Source organism: Mizuhopecten yessoensis, unplaced genomic scaffold, assembly GCF_002113885.1.
Source record: "Mizuhopecten yessoensis strain PY_sf001 unplaced genomic scaffold, ASM211388v2 scaffold923, whole genome shotgun sequence".
NCBI lineage: Eukaryota > Metazoa > Mollusca > Bivalvia > Pectinida > Pectinidae > Mizuhopecten > Mizuhopecten yessoensis.
In genome coordinates this window covers 601452-622238 of record NW_018403789.1, presented here as the reverse complement: position 1 = coordinate 622238, position 20787 = coordinate 601452, and the positions used below count along the sequence as shown (strand labels likewise).

Genomic DNA, 20787 nt, shown 5'->3' with positions numbered 1-20787 from the left:
CTATATTTCCCCTATTGGGCCCCGCCCCTCAGCCCCCAGGGGGGCCAGGCCCACGGTTTATACAAAATTGGTTCCCCTTTACCCAAGGATACTCCACACCAAATATGGACCAAATCCCGTCATTCCTACAAAAGGAGAAGGATTTTAAAGAATTCGCTATATTTCCCCTATTGGGCCCCGCCCCTCAGCCCCCCAGGGGGGCCAGGGCCACTGTTTATACAAAATTGGTTCCCCTTTACCCAAGGATGCTCCACACCAAATATGGACCAAATCCTTTCATTCCTACAGAAGAAGAAGGATTTTAAAGAATAATTTGCTATGTTTCCCCTATTGGGCCCCGCCCCTCAGGCCCCTGGGGGGGCCACACCCACCGTTTATACAAAGTTGGTTCCCCTTCACCCAAGGATGCCTCAGACCAAATATGGAACAAATTCTTTCATTCCTACAGAAGAAGAAGGATTTTAAAGAATTTGCTATATTTCCCCTATTGGGCCCCGCCCCTCAGCCCCCAGGGGGGCCAGACCCACCATTTATACAATATTTGTTCCCCTTCCCCCAAGGATGATTCTGACCAAATTTGGTCAACATCTGCTCGGTCGTTCATGACTAGAAGCGTTTAAAGAAAACGTTGACGGACGGACGGACGACGGACGACGGACGCTACGGTATGGCATAAGCTCACCATGGTCCTTCGGACCGGGTGAGCTAAAAATTACACAGGAATTGTTATGTAATAAGATATAATGGTATGTATTCTAAATCAAAATTTAAATAGTTTTATGCATTTTGAACAAATAGCATCTGCCTACTTCTTAAACATTGCTCATAAACTCAATTGAAATAATAAAAAAATGAATTAAAAAAATCCAAGGAAACAGTACGATGCTAATACAGTTATATCATGGTTTACATCCGCCCCACAGCAACTATAAGTTGTATTTTGGTTTCACAATGCTGATATGCAAGGACGCATCTGATTGGTTGTCATGTTTAACGCGTTAGCATTTAACGCGATAAAATATGTTTTGCCGCAATAAACATGTATTTAACGCGTTAAATTCTAACGCGTTAGGGTTTAACGTGATAAAAGTGTATATTTAACGTGATAGCATTTAACGCGTTAAAACTATATTTAACGCGACAAATTCTTGTTTAACGCGTTAAATGATGTTTGAACGCGTTAAATGCTAACGCGTTAGTTTATCTCGTTTTTGACATGAACGGCCTTTCATAACATAAGGTCCTGACAGCGAACATGAGACCATGTACCCTGCCAAAGACCTGTATAACTAATATTGTCCTAGGCGTGACCTCACAATTGAAACAATCGAAACACAGCACATTATGTGATAAAAATATATAAAATGATAGTACATATGGTAGTTTTGCAATGGCGGATTTAAAGGCAGTTAATTGTTCAGGTTCATGGATATCGTCGGGGGGGGGGGCGGTTCCAATCAGCTATTGTTCTAGAGAAAAAGGGAATGTTTTCGGACTTGAGTTCTGCATGATGGTGCGTGAAAGGAATGAGCATGGGCCTTCCTGGTGAGACAGTTTTAATGTCATTACTGTAGATTACATTCCAGATGTCTTATTCTAAAAAGTTACAACATTACTAAACTGGCCCTTACGTCATGCTTATCTATTTCATTATGCCCAGTAATAAATGGAGGGCTGATTTAGTGTATCCACAATTCTATCTCTGTTCCATGTCTATGTTCCTGTCACAGGTTCCAGTTAAAACACAATGTATTGCCAAACCATTTTGGACAGGGGGAAAAGGCACAACTTATCGCAACTGATGATATTTTTATACCCACACATCACACACACTCTCACACAGTAAAAATAATCGCCTGTATCGAACGGTCACCTTTGATTGCCTACATCTAGATAACGTTTTCGTGTTTTAGGTTTCGTTTATTTGGTAAGCTTAACAGCTTATTGGTTAAATATACAAAATGGCATAGTAAATGCATACAATGATATACTGTACATTGCTAGTAATACAAGTACAGAAAGCACGTCCTAGAGTTACTATTTGTCATCGTCATCATCATCACAAACAACTACAACAACAAAATTATAGCAGTAACCCTAATACTGAATACAATTATTACTTTTGAATCATTCACGAATTATAAATATCAGCATGATCGTAACTTGTTAAACAAGAATTAGTATTTACACTAAACTACTTTTTTTATTAGCTTCAAAAATATTTTTACCTAACTTAAAAAGTATTTTATGATGTCCATACATAACTACTGCAAAAGAGATACCCATAGATGGTTTACGCCAATAAAAAAGGTTTTATGTATTTCAATTGTAAAACATGGTACCTATTACGTATGAAAGTAAGATGATATTCCTCTTCTATATCTGAGAAACGACTAGTATAGTATGTCTCCCTGATACGATACTATATCGCGTTATTTAGATGTAATTGTGTAAAATGATATTGCAGGGTAGAGCGACGCACCTGAACGATCGTTGGTAGACGATTCGGATTTTTTAATATAATGTGATCCTTTAACAGCTATTTAAAATCAACAAAAAAGTAGTATTTAGTTATACAATTTTGTTCACACACAACGCAAATAGAAACTGGTGTGTTAAGCCGATTATCTTTTTCAGTTACAAATGTTTTGCTAGGTTTCAATGCTTTTAATAGGACACGTCTACCAATTAAAATTAAAAGGATATGTGCATATTGATATTCTGACGTCATTTGCGTCCCTGACGACCGGAACTTGAATAGACCAAACAAGAAATACCTTGAAATATTCGCTATGATTAATTTTTACTTTAGTGTAAATTGACAAGAAAAACTAAATGTACAAATACAGAAGTTTATATTAATAAACATTTCGTAGCCATATCCTCTCTTTAATATTATAGCCAACTCAACACCAAGCAGTGAAAAATCTGTCAGGTGATTCACAGGGTATCAGGGTTGTTGACACTTATAGCAGGACATATAGTTACCAGGCACACACAAGTAATAAGATGTCAGTACTTACCTATAGCTTACGTGGTTACTTCATATGAGGTTTTACAAACATAGACTAGCCGTATATCCTCAGAATTAGTGTCCAGTTTACGAAAGAAATACGTGGTGCCTTCATTTAAAGTTTTACACTAATAGACTAGCCGTATATCCCCAGAATTGGTGTATATTTAACCAATAGACTACGTGGTGATTTTATATTAAGTTTTACACAGATAGACTAACCGTACATCTTCAGAATGAGTGACTTAACATCACCATTGATATGAAGGGAGTGACGCTATGGCAGCAATCTAAACATATTATCACGAGATGGTGTATTGGAACTTTACAGTGGTGTCTTTTTTAACAAAACGGACAATGGCACAGTTGTAAAAACATCACATGACATAACTGGAGTCCTTTTAAGTCCGGTTTTTACACCTATGAATAACACATAACACAACGAAACATATAAATAGAATCCACTCAAGTATTTGTTAAATCGATCATACGACATACTCGATAGAGTTGCTTCAATTTTGTATGTCTGGTTAACATTTACAGAACGATCAATAAGTCTACTATTAGATCTCTATTGTTCTCACGAACCAGCCTTAAAAGGGTAACTTCGACCAATAAACAAGCTAATTATTATTTTCACAACAAATATGTGTTTAAGTTTAAAATGTGAATAGGATAGGAGAAATTTTCAAAAGATGAATAGAGAGTGTATCATGAACCAAGGAGGCTGTCGTATCAGAATTACTTTGTAAGTATTAGTATTGATTAACTTACAGTGACATTTAAAACCAGAAACTAATTTCTCCCTCGAGAATCATTCGGAGCACATTCAGGATTGCATTGGACGCAATGGCGGAGAGGGATGGTACGGATGCTGTATTTTTCCCTAGGCCTAGCTTGCCTTGTCTCTCTAATAGCGGCCAAAGCAGAGGCTACCATTTCCCGCACTCTTGAAGTGGGCTCAGACATAATGGCGGCGACAGGAACACGTGTTGTTACACGAAGCCTACTGTCCCTACGTAGATCCTCGAGATATTCCGGACGGGGAGACTTCAATTCGACATTTTGTTAAAATCTCGTTCCTATATAAGATATCTTATTTAGTAACGAGACTTTAATTATATAAGATATCTTATATAGCTATATGAGATATCTTATATATTATATAAGATATCTTATATAGAAAATTAAATGAGATATCTTATATACGATATAAGATATCTTATATATCATATAAGATATCATATATAGCACCTCATTTAATTTCTATATAAGATATCTCATATACTATAAAAGATATCTCATATACTATATGAGATATCCAATATAGTATATATAAGATATCTCATATGCTATATAAGATATCTTATATAGTATATAAGATATCTCATATGCTATATAAGATGTCTTATGTAATTGGATGATACAGGATCGACATTGCTCCTTGAATAAATGTTAAGTTGGCTTGCCATATGTTTTCGACAATAGCTGAAGATATGATGTCTTTTTTGAATCACAAGGTGGGAGTAAGTACTCGTGTGTTCCATATTAGTATTATCAAGGCGATGTTCAAAATTCTTATGAGAAAACTAAACAATAATGTTGGACCACCTTTCTGAAAAATCTCCTAAAATTCAGTTTGTGTAAAAGCCTCTCTAAAGGACACCGATAGATTCATGAAGACATGAGATATATCAAATTCACTTGCTGTAAACACTAATGGAAACCCGACCGTCTCCATGGAATATCGTGGTTAAAAGTTCGCATATTCCTTTTATAAACGTAGCAATAACAAAAACAATCAACATAATTACATTTTTCATCAAATCATAAAATAATGAAATTCCGAACAAAATAATAGAAAAACTAAAAAAAAAAAAAAAAGATGACAGTTTTATTATATCAAGTGTAATCAAAAGATTGTTCTGAATTAGAAATGTATTTAGAACTAATTTCTGCTGTCGCTAAACATTTTCTTTATGTTGGTAAGTATGGATTATGAGAAAATCTTTTTACACAACCAATACAATTTTCTATGTGACGTTTCGATTACTAGTATCTTTGTATGAAATTACTTGACAATCAACGTTAGAACAGTGGCGGTACTTCCACCACCTAGTAGTACAGGGCCGGGAATCGTATATCAATGGTGTAGTGGTTGGTTGATGTTTGTACATGTGATACTTCGCAACATTCGTTTATATGTACATACATAGATAATTTGTGACTGATTATAGACAGATGAACGACATGTTTTTAGATCACCTGCCCGAAGTCCGTCATCAGTCGTTCGTCAACTTTTCCTTTAACGACTTTTTCTGAAGAATGGGCAGGCTTATAGCTAGAGTCATGATATTTGATGATACTAGACCTACTTTCAAGATCACAGGGGTAAAATGTGTCAAATACTTCTTATAAACTGAAAGGTATAGAACCATAACATTTTGCTGGTAGCTTCTGTGAATGGAGCCCGATAACGTTCGAGAATGAAAATTACCTTGACCTACTTTCTAGGTCACAGAGGTCAATTATGTCAAACACTTCAAACGACTTCGTCGGAGGAACTGAAAGGTAAAGAATCTTAATTGTTGGCTGGTAGATTCCTGGGATGAAGTCTGAAGTCTGAAGTCTGAAGGTTTGCAAACGAAAATGACCTTGACCTACTTTCAAAGTCACAGGGGTCAAAGGTGTCAAATACTTGAAACGACTTCTTCTGGAGAACTGTAATGTATGATAAGGCCTGTGTTTAATCGTTGCACAGCTCATATAATATATTCCTAATTATGGTGCTTATCTATTGTTCGGCAATAAGAGGAATCCAGAACACTTTAGCGTCCTACTCAAGGATTGGTCTGTTAAATCGTCATTTTAAGAGATTTATCAGTGTATGTGCTTATATAGAGTAGGCGGTTGCTAGAAACGGGTATATTGGTACCAAGGTAAAGCAATGTGTCTTTTTCTCTCAAAATGTTGACATTGTATCCATGTGTAAACACTCAGTCACGCTATATGAATTGCGACAGATATTACACAATCATTTGACAAGAAATCTGAAAGTCACCCGATATATTGGTGACTTTATAAATATCTTTTTTACGATGACCCATCGTGTTCTTGACGAAGGCTCAAATGATATAATCGTTGACCAATTAAATTCTCAATAGACTGCCTTTTGTTGAAGTAATGGTAATTCACACGATTCCATTATAACAGGACAATGGCGATGTCAAGGTCTAACCACGGCATAATAGTACGGATGATTCACAGTTAAACTTAAGCATTGATTTTAAGTTATGTATGGGTATGGTTGTAGTGTAATTACAGGCGTCTATGGTATATAAATACTAAGGGTAATTTGTACTGAAAGAACATATAATTTCCGTTAAAATGTCATTTATATAGGACGTAAATTAAATGAATCAGAAGACTCAAATGTATATGTAAGTGTCGGGTCATTTGTACCAAAAACATATATATGTACTAATATTTGTTTTCCTTTTATCTGTTTCAAATTCTGTTCTACTTACTTTTTCATATCGGACCCACCACCACCAGTCACTCAATGAGCACTATAGTTTCACATAGTTCCATCTCGCCATAAGTTTGGATGGAAAGCTTCAGGCGTAAGGGAGGATGAATCAAATCCTCCAATATATATATAAAGAGCTATGGCGGGTTACTGTGCCTATTTCCTCAAAGCTATGATTCGCTAGTGCCCGCTTTGAACCTTGCACTGTTATGATGCGTTCTCAGGTATTTGTATACAGGTAAAAGCTCTATCGGAATCCCGTGTCAACGAATAGACTATTGTAAACATTTAAGGCTATTAAGACATGCGTTCACAATAAAGACTCAACAAAATGCCAATTACTCGTTATGTTGTATGAAATCAAAATCGTACAATCATTACCAACAAGTTTGAAAGGATTAAGTTTTCATTACTACTGCCTACGTCATGTCGTTACCTGTTTCCTTAAAAAGCACACATCTTGATTTTTTTCTTCCTGCACCTTGGAAAAGTAAAATCTCATATAGTTTTTCGAACAGCATGTCTGACACATGTACTGCTCTCCATACTTTGTGTTGCAGTCTTCCTGCATTTTAAACAAATGAGACTGTCCTCGACGATGAATTTTCCCGCAGTTCTTTTTTTTTTTGCTTTGACTATTTTTCATTTCTGCGCTGAATGCACCTTAATGCACAATATTGTTATGATAATTACTTGGTTCACATGTTATAAGTTATTCCTGCAGTGTCGATTTTGCTTTAGATCAGTTTTAGATTGCATTGAAGCTTCGATTCCACTATCAATATGCTCAAAACAGTGATCGTCATCGATGATGTATTGAGATTTAAGATTGTAGAATGAAAGTTCATATACAGAAGTATGGTCACTTAATAGAAGATTGTCCACAAAAGCATTAATACATGCATAATGCCAATAATCAAAAGTTCATCAGTCAAAGGTGGTTATAAAAATAATATTCTCTAGTTGCAATAGCATAAAAGGAAAGAAGAATATCGAACTTCTTGCAAACCTAATAAGTACGATTAATGATTTGAGATATGAAATACATTAACATATATATTGTGCAATCTAAAGTCTATAACAGGAGCGATGTGTATGTACAGATTATCGTTCAGGTTTTGTCCCTCGATAACACAAAGATATCATTAAAAAAGTGCCGTCCTACACAGGCTGCCATCGTTTGTTTGACTAGAGATTGTGTAGCGTTGTCTGAGTACTTAAAAATGCACACGTCGACTACGATTGCTCGACTGTTTATCTTCTACGTCTCATATCGCGAAAAAAAAAACGACGAGATAATTTCTCTCCAAACGTATTTTATATTACATTTAGATAGGTATTTCTTTGACACTAACGTAAAGTAATGTATGAAATATACTCTTACTAATGGGCTAACACATTTTAGCATCACGCTAAGATTTTCAACATAGCGCATTTATTTTCCGTCTTGCAAAGAAATAGAACCCTGAATATGCAAAATAAAATTCACCACAAGAAATTTCTAACTCGGTCCGATTGGACAATAATAGCATTGTTGTTTAGTGTATAATGATTGAAGTTGAGTTTGCTGGTGTTATAGCAACCAAGCAAAGGAGTAAGTGTTAGGAATTAAAGATTGATTTCAATGATACCTTGTTGATTGCTGTCAAATTATCATTTAAAGATTCTGTAGTCGAGGCCTAAATTTTATTTTCTTTGGATGGAAATCAGAATAATAATATTTAGTTTAAGCTTCATGAATTCATGTTCCTGATAATAAGACTTTGGCAACAAATAGTATAGAACCTACAAGTTAATTCATCAGCGTGAAAAAAGAACACGGTTTTATTTTCAATTGTTTCAGCAAAACACTTACCATAAATCTGTGCAACCTCTTGGTGTGTTTAATGTATGTTCGTGATAATTGTACTAGTAAGTAAGTACACACTCAACACATTATTAATGTTGGATGGGAGATATATAAAATAAACCTTCGATGATCATGAAAAGACAATGTTTTAATATATTTTAAATATTTATGAAAGCGTACAGTAAATAATGAAAAGAGTACTGTTAAATGTATACATGTACGTGCGGGATATTGGAACTGGTTATCAAGCGGACAATAAATAATTAAACAATTCTAATTGCAGACAATATATATGGAATGTGGAGGATTGGACTTCATGTAAACTTAATATGGAAGAGCATTAAGTATGAGTTAAAGTATACATTTTACGGACGTCATCCCAAATATGAATAAGATTACAGAGAGTCACTTTTAAAAGTAAAACAAATTGGCTTACGCTAAGGTGAGAAGTATTGCAAATATTTGACGAAATTTCACCAAAACAACACAATGCATAAATATCTTTGTGAATACTACGTGCCATATTTATTGTCTTCTTTAAATCCTATGAAGGCTCAAATAATACCCTGTATATTCAACAGACTGCTTCCCCGGTAGACTGACTTTGAATAAGTACTGCACGTCACCATTTATATCAGTACAATAGTGATCACGGTTTTACGACGGATATTACTAGACCAGATGTTGTCTCTGGACTCGGGTTTCCATGTACACATATAAACAAAGTACCGACGTATTAGTGCAAAGGTTACGCGATAACGACTGGGGTATTTAGATTTATTATTTAGTAGCAATCACATAGAGCAGTGTAAAGTCTGTAACAGGAGCTGGGTGCGTGTACCGTACACCGCTTAGACATAATCAGCATCCTCAAATTGACTAAAATCAATTTTCAAACCTTGGTCCGGAAAAAGGTGGTCCCGGGGCCCGGGGAAAACTCTACTATATTGCTGGATTTTCTTGTCATAACTAGAAACCGTCTTCCTGCTGTTAGGAGCTTGGTATCTAGTGTCGGGTACTTGCTGTCGGTCGGTGTTATTTCAAAATATTGAATTGTACTCTAATTCACTTCAATGTTTACTCTAGTGCATGGTATTGTTAAATCAAGTGCACATTCCAGATATTTGATTAAAAAATGTGCAACACCATTAAACTGACTCTCATGTCATGCTTGCTTTGTTTAATTTAACCCAGTATCATATGGAGGTTTGATTCAGTAGAACCGCTGTTCTCCGTACCTGTCATAGATTCATTTTAAACATACTTTATTGCCAAATTACTTCTGTGGATTAGGCATAAGCACTTGCAATTGAAATTTTACTTGATAACAATGAAAATAAACACAATAATGAAATATACAAACACAAACCTGCACCCACAAATAACACCCTCGCATTACACAACACCCACATAAACACATAACACACCCTCACATTACACACTCACACATCACACACTCTCACATTACACACTCTCACATTACACAACACCCACACCAACACATAACACACCCTCACAGTACACACTCACATTACACACCCTCACATTACACACCCTCACATTACACAACACCCACACCAACACATAACACACCCTCACATTACACACTCACACATCACAAACCCTCACATAACACACCCTCACATAACCCAACACCCACAACCCAACACACACTACATCCTCACATAACACAACACCCACACCAATACATATCACACCCTCACATTACACACCACCCACATCAACCCATAACACCTTACATTACACAACACTCACATCAACACAGATCACACCCTCACACACCACACCCTCATATTACACACCCTCACATTACACAATACCCACGTGGACACATTACACACCCTCACACCACACACCCTCACCTTACACATGATACACATCAACACATAACATACCCTCATATACCATAACACCCACATCAACACATCACTCACCCTCACATTACACACCCTCACATCACACAATCTCACATAACACAATACCCACAATAACACATACCACCCTCACATTACACATCATACACATCAACACATAACACACCCTCACATAATACACCCTCACATACCTTAACACCCACATCAACACATCACACATCCTAACATACCACAACACCCACACCAACACATACCACACCCTCACATTACACAACACCCACACCAACACATACAACACCCTCACATTACACAACACCCACATCCACACATAACACACACTCACATTTCTAAGTGATAAGTTTCATGACTATGTGTGTGAAAATACTTTTGTAAATAATAAGTTTCATGACTATCTGTGTGAAAATACTTTTGTAAGTGATAAGTTTCATGACTATCTGTGTGAAAATACTTTTATAAATGATAACTTTCATGACTATCTGTGTGAAAATACTTTTGTAAGTGATAACTTTCATGACTATCTGTGTGAAAATACTTTTGAGATACAGATAACAACCCTATAACATATGTGACGACCACTGCAAAGCTGGACGCAGCATGTCATAGGTGGTTAGCCTCGCTTTCAAACTATAACTTTAAAATAGTTTATAGAGTAGGCCTTCTCAATAGAGATGCAGAGGGTTTGTCGAGAAGATCTTATCTGTGAGGGCAGTGACCTGTGCTTCTCTGTCCAGAAGGGTGGAGTTGCCTCTGGCAGAGACTGTGGTGCTCTCAAAAACATCATTCCTAGAACTTGAGAGCACTGAGTCATCAGATCACTGGGGAGTGTACAGCTCTCAGGTGTGGATTGGGGAAAAGGGCCGACTTTAGATAAACATCTGAAAAGGGTGATAAGTTTTGTCAGGGAGGGGTACAACCTAATAGGAAACTATTGAAGCATGAACCGAGTCAATAGATGCGGGAGTGGCGGATACTGAGATTACTCAGGGATATTGTAACGAGATACAACTGTAGATGGTGACCCTGTACAGTAGCTAGTCATTCCCGAAGCATATAGGAAAAAGGTCCTCAGGGGAGTGAATGATGATTTAGGTCCTCAGGGGCGTGACCGTACCACCTGGTTGGCAAGGCGATGAATTTTTTGGCCAGGCTATGAGACTGAGATAAGCAGTTGGGTTAAAAGGTGTGACTGGCGCATTAGTAGAAAAACGCCCATCGTCCTAGTGCAGAGTTGGTCAATATCCAAAGTTCCCGTCAGATGGAGCTACTCTGCATTGGCTACGAAAATGTGCTTGTTATCACTGACCGTTTCACCGGCTATGCTCAAGATATTGCAACCAGAACCAGTTAGCAAGTACCACCTCCAGGGTGCTGTACGGGCATTGTATTATCCACTACAGCTTTCCTGCACATCTACACAGTGACCAGGGTAGGAATTTTGAGAGTAGGGTTATCAAGGAACTCTGCAAAGCAGCTGGAGAGGAGAAAACTAGAACTGCCCCTTACCATTCAATGGGTAATGCAATGGTATGGTCGAACGGTTCAACCAAACACTGATTAAGATGTTGGGTACAATGGAGGAACAAAGGTAATCTGATTGTAAGTCATATCTGGCTCCTCTTGTTCATGTATATAATGCAACAAGACACGAGACAATCGGATATTCTCCCAATTACCTTATGCTTGGTTGGCACCCTAGACTTAGTGTAGACGCCTATCTTGGTGTGTAGACGCCTATCTTGGTGTGGAGACGTCCTCGAAGGATGTAAGTAGCCGAGAAATCTACGCCCAGAAGCTTAAGCGTCGGTTAGACTTTGCATATAAAGCTGCCTCTGCTGAAAGCGAGAAAAAGGGTAAGCGGTACACGGATAGGGGTGTAAGGGAATCCACATTAGAGGTAGGAGACTGGGTTCTGTAAGGGAATCCACATTAGAGGTAGGAGACTGGGTTCTGATCAGGAACGTTGGTATACACGGCAAGCATAAATTAATGTTAGATCTCTCAGAACCAAACTTGATATCATTGAAGCAGAATTACATGAAAGTGACATATTATGTCTTACTGAAACACACCTTTCTCCAAATATAGCTGATGCTAAAATAACACTTAATTCTCATCCCCATAACATTCACAGACTTGATAGAAAAACTGGACCTGGACACAAAGACACAGTACATACTGAAAAGAAGAATCGATCTTGAGCATGAAGATATAGAAATGATATGGATTGAAGTATTATTCAATAAGCAAAAAATAGTATAAGGATGTATTTAAAGACCTAAATCAAATGTTGAATATTGGGATAAATAAGATCATGTCTAGATAATGCATGTAACACATCACTCTACATCATAATAACTGGGGATATAAATGTAAATATGTTGAATATACCTACTAACCACCATTTAAATAGACTAATGGTAAAATATAACTTTACAAGTCTAATTAATAAACCTAAGAGGATAACACAAACTACTGCCACTGCTATTTATATTTTATTCACTAATATATTAATCTTATAAATCATAATACACCGAACACACCAATATGCAGTGATCACTCTGTTAGTCATTTGACCTGTTCATATTCTGTATTTAAGCAAACATCTTACCAGAAAACTATATTAAACTATGACAATGCAGATTTTGATCAAATGAATAGAGCTAATAAATACCCTTGACTCGAATGAGTTTAATAAAAAAAAATACAGATTTTATTAATAATCAAATAGAAGAATGTATATCATCCAAAATTATACCCGTTCGCCCTAATGATAAACCTTGAATGAGGAATAACACTGCAATTAATTGGGAAAATTTCAGAAAGGCTAGAAATGAAGTAGTAGACCTTGTTAGAAAAGCTAAAAACACTTATTATAAAAAAATACAACAATCACTTAGTGACCAATCTGTGCCTCCTAATAAATGGTGGAAAATTGCTAGATCTGTCATGAATTCAAATAATGATAAAAATGATAACTTCATACATCATCCATTTGAAAAAGCAGAATGTCTAAATAACTACTTCAGCTCAATATCAACTTCTCCTGAAAATCTTGGAACCCTTACCCCCCCCCCCCCCCCCCCCCCCCCATGAAAATACTTTTCCCTTCCTTCTAGACAATATGATATTATATCTGAAGAGGACATTAAAGATCAACTGTGTTTACTTAATGATAAAAAAACTCCTGGCCCAGATGGCATGATACCCAAGATAATAAAGAAATTAGCACCTTCTCTAATATGTCCTCAAACTTCACTTTTTAATAAGACTATTGAATCTGGTACTATACCTCTTTCTTGGAAAACAGCTTATATTAATGCAATATACAAAGGTAAGGGTGCTCAGAATGATGTCTCTAACTATAGGCCAATATCTATTACATCATGTTTTAGCAAAATTGTTGAAAAAGTTATTTTAAAATAAATGTTTAATTATATGAAAGAATGTGATATCATAACGAAACACCGATCAGGCTTCTTACCAAGAGACTCGACTGTAAACCAGTTATTATCTATATATGACACTATTGTAAATAACTTGGATCAAAATAATGACATCAGATTTGTATTTTGTGATGTAGGTAAGGCGTTTCATAGAGTTTGGCATTAAAGTTTACTTTTTAAATTGGAATCGTATGGCATAAAAGGGAAAATATTAGAATTGTTTAGTAATTATCTTTCTGGTAGAAAGCAGAGAGTATCAACAGAGGGGTTTTATTCAACTTTTAAGCATGTCAAAGCCGGTGTACCCCAAGGCTCGGTCCTTGGTCCATTTCTTTTCTTAATCTATATTAACGATATAACAGAATGTGTAACAAGTAAAATAAAACTTTTTGTAGATGATGCTTCTCTCTATGAAGTAATAGACAAGAATCAAAATTAAATTGCAGTGAAATAAAATAATGATCTAGATTATATTAATGCATGGGCAAAACAATGGGATATCAAACTTAATTCACTAAAAACTGAATCTGTAATCTTCTCGAGGAAAAGGGACCATTATCATCCAGATAACTTATTTGGTAATAAAACTGTATTAATAAACAAACTCATAAGCATCTTGGTTTAACTTTTAGTAGTGAACGAAAATGGACATATCACATTGACAATATTTATGAGCTAGGTTATAAAATAATGAATATACATTGTATTGAGAATGTTAAAACACAAATTGGATAGAAAAAGGCTTACAACAATATATACCTCTTTTATTAGACACATACTTGAATATGGGGATGTAATCTAAAACTTCTATTAAATGGGTGCTTAATATGCAGCGCTGATATTAACATATCTATTTTATAAAGTATATCTGACTACAATTGTCGAACTAACAGGCTTTATATGTAATCTCGCTCCCAGCAAAATTTTACATTGAAAGTGATGCTATTATTTATAGTGTCATGATCACTCTGCTAATAAGTATTGATACTGGTGTATATCTATCTTCACAACATCTCTGGTATTCGGCTGGACTGGGTGGAATTTATGAGTACTATTCTATAACCTGTTCTAACTATTTCATAGTTACATGAATATTATATAGAGCTTTGTTAAATAAATTTTAAGTGAATCAACTCCAATAATTACTCCTCACACTCTATAAAGCTTTTTAAAATTAGGTCAAAAATAGATTACGGATGCCATATATATAATTCAGCCTCCGATAATGCATTGAAACCCTAAACATTATCCAGCATAAGAATAGCAATGGGAGCAATTACAAATACTCCATCAATTAGCCTACTAGCAGAAAGTGGTGAATTACCACTTAAGTTAAGAAAAGAGAAATTAATTCTCAAATATTGGGCTAGAACTCAAGCATTTGGATCAGCCTTCCCGCCCAGTAAAATAGTACAAGACGCCAAGGACACCAAATATAGAAATAAATCATATGGTCATAAAAACACCATTTAGTCGTGTGACTAATGATTTTATAAAAGAACACAAATTAGAAAACATTCAAATTAAAGAAAAATCCCCTAACCCAACACCACCATGGTTATTAGGACAACAAGAAATTAGCACAGATATTTTAAAAGCGACAAATAAAAAAGAAACCCAACAGCAGCTTAGGCCATAGCTTTATCTATTATCGATGATAAATACAAACACCTACCGAAATACTATACGGACGGGTCTAAAAACCCTGGCAACAATAGAGTAGGACTAGGATTGTATTCATCAGAATATAGCAGTATCCGTAAGACTAACTGTTAACTGTTCTGTATATACAAGCGAATTAATAGCCATAGGTCTAGCACTTAAAATTATTGACCAAGAAAAACCTGAGCAAGGGGCCGTAATTCTCACAGACAGTCTATCCTCAGTACCGTACAAGAACCACTGTACATACTCTATTTTAAATTCAGTACAATCTCTTAAAAATCAAGGAATTCACGTAAAATTTGAATAAGTACCAGCCCATGTACACATTCCAGGAAATGAAAAAGCCGATAAATTAGCCAAATGACACTAAAACAAGAAACAATTCAATGTGAAGTCAATTTATCTAAAGAAGAGCCTTACTCTCCAATAAACAAAGCCATAGACAATAAATGGATAAAAACATGGAACGAGGTAGGGCAAAACAATGTATTACGTACTATAATAAAAGAACCAATTAAAAATACTAAACTATATGGCCATAGTAAAAGTGAAGATGTTACAATAACAAGACTGAGACTAGGTACAACCAAACTAAATGAAAACATAAGTATTATGAATAAAAAATATCACCAACCTGTCCAAATTGCAATGAAAACGAAACAACAGATCATGTTTTTTGGCACTGTCACAAACATAAAGAAGAAAGGAAAAAATTATGACAAGAGCTAAACGAAAATAAGATAAAAACAATTAACGAACTCCTAGCAATAAAAGAATGAGAATTATTTTGAGCAAAATCGACTAGCCCGAAACCATTGGTAAAGGGGAAATAACTCTCATGAAACATAAACTCTCAACATTCCTAATGAAAATCATCGAATAAGGAAACGCCTTTTACTATACCTTTTCCATTTATGTCTATTGGTAACAGATTTGTATAGCCATTAAAATATTAAATCACATGATCTAAAAATTAATAATCAAAATAACAGTCCTTTAACGTCCTGATATAACCAGAGGAAGCTTTATTTCTTTCGGAGCTATTTCCCCTCCACACGTCTGGGCGCTATCTTCTACCCCGCTTCCGTTCAGGATATTTGAGATGTTCTTTTCTTTATTTTTAAACGATGTTCCTTACTCTCTAAAAAGGCCCGCAAAACATGTATGAATTTCTATGGAAAAAAAATAGGAAAATAAATACTGTACGCCTGTATACAATTGAAAAGTAATGTGACTCTCTACCTTAAACTATTCTATTGAATTAACACCCTTCCATAATGAGACCCTGGCAAAGACAGATACTGAACGACGAGTTAAGTCAGTATAGTATACACCGCAGAGGGTCTATCCGCCCTTCCTGTCAAAGGAAATAGCCCATACCGTGCTAGCCCGACATCCAGTAAAACATCAGAAAGCATGGACTAGCTTTACGGATAGGTAAACGGGAGTGTTTTAGTAACAGGTCCGAGGTGCACCGGAGAATGTTACACTCGATATCAGTACTTTTGTTCATGTAGCCGGATGAAGAATACTGTAGTGTTATGGCATTCAGTAAATAATGAGAAGATTACCGGTACCATTCGGAATATATACGAGCTTTAAGCTCAATTCCCGACCATCCCGATCAAGGTAAATCAAATTAAAGAAAGACATTATTTGAATGAGACATAACAAAACATCGAGAAAATCATCGAGAAAACATCAAATACTGCAACATTGTGTTTTAGTTTTAATACTTTAATCCCAGACAGCTATGGTTCACAAAAATTGTCATGTAATGCATTTTTGATACACTTTATGACCGACCCTCTTCTCGCCAGATCATTCCCTAATTTTAAAATCAGTTTTGTCCATCTGTTATTTAACTTTATCGCTTAGCCGAAGTTTGCATGGTACCAATATGCGTTAACGACAACGGATATTGGTACCATGCTAGCAGTTATCAGGCGCGGTGGGCCGAAATTGAAGGTAATCAACAGACGTTTGAGACGTTTAAGAATATTTGATCACATTTTTCGCACTAACTAAGAATCCTTAACCATATAGAAAACATTCAGATATGGACTGCATTCAGATGTCATTCATACTGCCTATGAATGCCAACTGATATGTAACAAATTCTATGAAGTGTGCTGTGAATACTAACTGAAAGCTTTCAACCTATCTACACCAATTATTTTAATATCATCCATGTTTAATGAAGAGAACAGACCTCGTCGATAGAGGGTCAGTGCCAAAGTTACAATTATGACGTCATAATGATGAGGAAGTCAATGCGTCATAGGCAGGACATTCATGGCCGATATGAATGCCATCTGAACTTGGAATAGGGTTATAATGTCGAAGTGCCATATAGTGGTAAAAAGTATGTCTTCGAGATTGCGTGACACATATGTCGCCTGGTACCGGTGTAAAGTCACGGGCAATAACTAGCACATTTTTCACAGGGCAGCACGTTGTTGTCTTATCATTTTTACCCAAAATAAAGAAGGAGGGAATGGGTTTTGAAATCGGGTATCAAGAACTATGATCGTAGACGCGGTACCACTTATTGAAGATATTATATTTTGTTTGAAAAGTGGTAGTTGATAACGAGAATTTAATTAACACGCACAACTATGAGTAATTACTACAGATAATAAAGAAATGAACTTGTGCTCCTGAAGTATCCATGATGATTATTACTATTAAGCTGTAAGGAAGTGCTTCAAATCACAGGGACTTTGGAATTTGTCACAGCTATAGTTGGACTTACACTAAGGTGTTCAGAGTTCACATTTTAGGGGTTTATACCAACTTTCAGTAAAAACACTTTAGTCAAGTTCGGTCCAAATATAGCTTTAACAAATTCTCGTGTGCCTGTGCTACAAATGCCTGAAATGGCTATATGTAATTTTATCAAAACGTATAATAATAAACAAGACTGAGCGCACAAGCCAAGTCACTTCACCCGTTTAAGTGCACATAAACATGTTTTGTAGCGTACAAGTAAATCGCACGTGTTGCTTGCTCAAAATAAGGTGTGACGTCATTTCATTTTCATTTTATTTTGTTAAAACTAACATTTTGGGTTCCATTCATGTGAACAGAACAATTTCATTATTAACTATTGGCCCTAGTTTTCAACTTCGGTTGCATTTACAGCAATGATGATGTCAGTGATAAAATATTTAGAATTATGGGTAAACATGCTTTTATTTATTTCATTACTTTTTCGTAAACCGTATTTGGCGCCATGAAATAGAATCACGCAACTTTTATACGAGCGCCCCCTGTTGGCCAGGTAATACGTACCACCTTACGTTATCAGTATGGCGACTGTGCGTGTTTTGTGATCAGCACCAGGTGTAGAGTATACAGGTAATTGGATCAGTTATAATGAGGTCACATTACCATTACGTAGCTATCTGTTGTTTGTTTTTAGAGTAACTATTCTGGGTATAGAAACTAACACCTGAGTTTTTCCTTCCTGTCGTTGTACGCAAATACGGTCATATGATCTATCTTGTGTCTATATATAGCTTTAGGGGAACACTTGCTAGGTCATATATGTAAATTCTCCAACGACACAGGCTGTTTGGATACTTGGTACTTAATTATATAATTGTTAACGTCGGATAAAAACAAAACTTTATATACCCTCCTTATCCAATATATAAATAATATTAGATGGTAAGGGTCAATCTCATATCCGCCAAAACGAGAGGGTTATATAATATATAAACTACACCAGTTTAATTACCTTGTGTATATTACAGGAAGAGTTCACGATACTATATATGTGGATTATTAAATTGATATTTTGTATGAGACTTGGTGCTCAGGGAGGGGTACAGCAATGGATTGGAATAGGGTTATCTCTCTGTTAATGAGCTTTAGTTTAGGTATGAGACTTGGTGCTCAGGGAGGGGTACAGCACATGGATTGGAATAGGTTTTTTTTTTTATCTGTCTGTTAATGAGCTTTAGTTTAGGTATGAGACTTGGTGCTCAGGGAGGGGTCCAGCACATGCTTCACTCACTCACAGTTCTGTTTCTTAGAATGGAGTCTTCATTTAAACAAGTTTTTTGTCTAATATATTTTTGAACCACATTGATCAAATGCAGGCAATGGCTATGATAATAGTGATTTTTTTTTAAATTGTATTTTTGACAGGTGACATAATGTAAACCTATTTTTAAAAATTGCAATCATTGTCAAAGATGAACGTTAATTCAAGTTATAGTATTACTCACTGATAATGAGGTCCATCTCAAACACCTGTCAAAACATTATACTAAATTATAAAATATGAACATTTATATAAGTACTATGTTTGACTGATAATGAGTCCAAAACCTTTAACATCTTATAAAATATTCTCTAAAATGGTAACAAGCACATGTGATGAAGCATAACTCTGAATACAAACATCTGTTCCTAACTTTACTAATCAAAATGGACCATTTTAAGCAGGAAATATAATTTATTGTTTACTGTTAAGCGAGCACAGATATCAGTTTAGCTATATATTTAGTTTACACATACTGTTACAGTACTAGTTTACACATACTGCTACAGTACTAGTTTGCACATACTGTTACAGTATACAATTGTTTCATGGCTATTTGGGGAATAGTCAAAACTATCATCCCGAGGTAGGGGGAAGCCCTGGGGAACTGTTTGCCCGAGGCCGCTAGGCCAAGGGCAAACAGTTCCACAGGGCTTCCCCCTACCGAGGGATGATAGTTTTGACTGTTCCCCAAATAACCATGAAACAATTGTTTTATTACCAAATAAATATTAGTATCAATGCTGCATGCAATGTTGCCATTGCTTCAACACTGAGTCGCGGTCACCGAAACGCTTGAAGGGGGCTCTCGAGGGGAGATTTCTGCGCATTGAATTCGCGCCGGGTAACAGTTCGCTCTGACCAGGAAAACAGTTTTGACTGTTTCACCCCTACAGCCGAAATTGGACAAAAGCCATAAACAGTCAAAAATGTCTAATTATAATTTACATAGACTATTGGGTAATAATATACAATTGTTTCACGGCTATTTGGGGAACAGTCAAAACTATCATCCCGTGGTAGGGGGAAGCCCTGGGGAACTGTTTGCCCGAGGCCGCTAGGCCAAGGGCAAACAGTTCCACAGGGCTTTCCCCTACCCCAAATAGCCATGAAACAATTGTTTTATTACCAAATAAATATTAGTATCAATGCTGCATGCAATGTTGCCATTGCTTCAACACTGAGTCGCGGTCACCGAAACGCTTGAAGGGGGCTCTCGAGGGGAGATTTCTGCGCATTGAATTCGCGCCGGGTAACAGTTCGCTCTGACCGGGAAAACAGTTTTGACTGTTTCACCCCTACAGCCGAAATTGGACAAAAG

The 20787-nt window shown here is 36.2% G+C and overlaps 1 protein-coding gene across 2 annotated transcripts in view; it reads left to right on the top strand.

Annotated features, from left to right (window-relative positions):
* The first annotated feature begins 16744 nt into the window (after positions 1-16744).
* Positions 16745-20787, top strand: part of LOC110455455 — a 7627-nt gene continuing 3584 nt past the window's right edge. The window contains exon 1 of one of the 2 annotated variants that reach the window (XM_021505608.1): positions 16745-17044. The gene's annotated coding sequence lies outside the window, so the exon portion shown is untranslated. Of the gene's footprint in view, positions 17045-18298; positions 18776-20787 lie in introns of those variants that run through there. The other variant, XM_021505598.1, reaches the window with a different exon arrangement.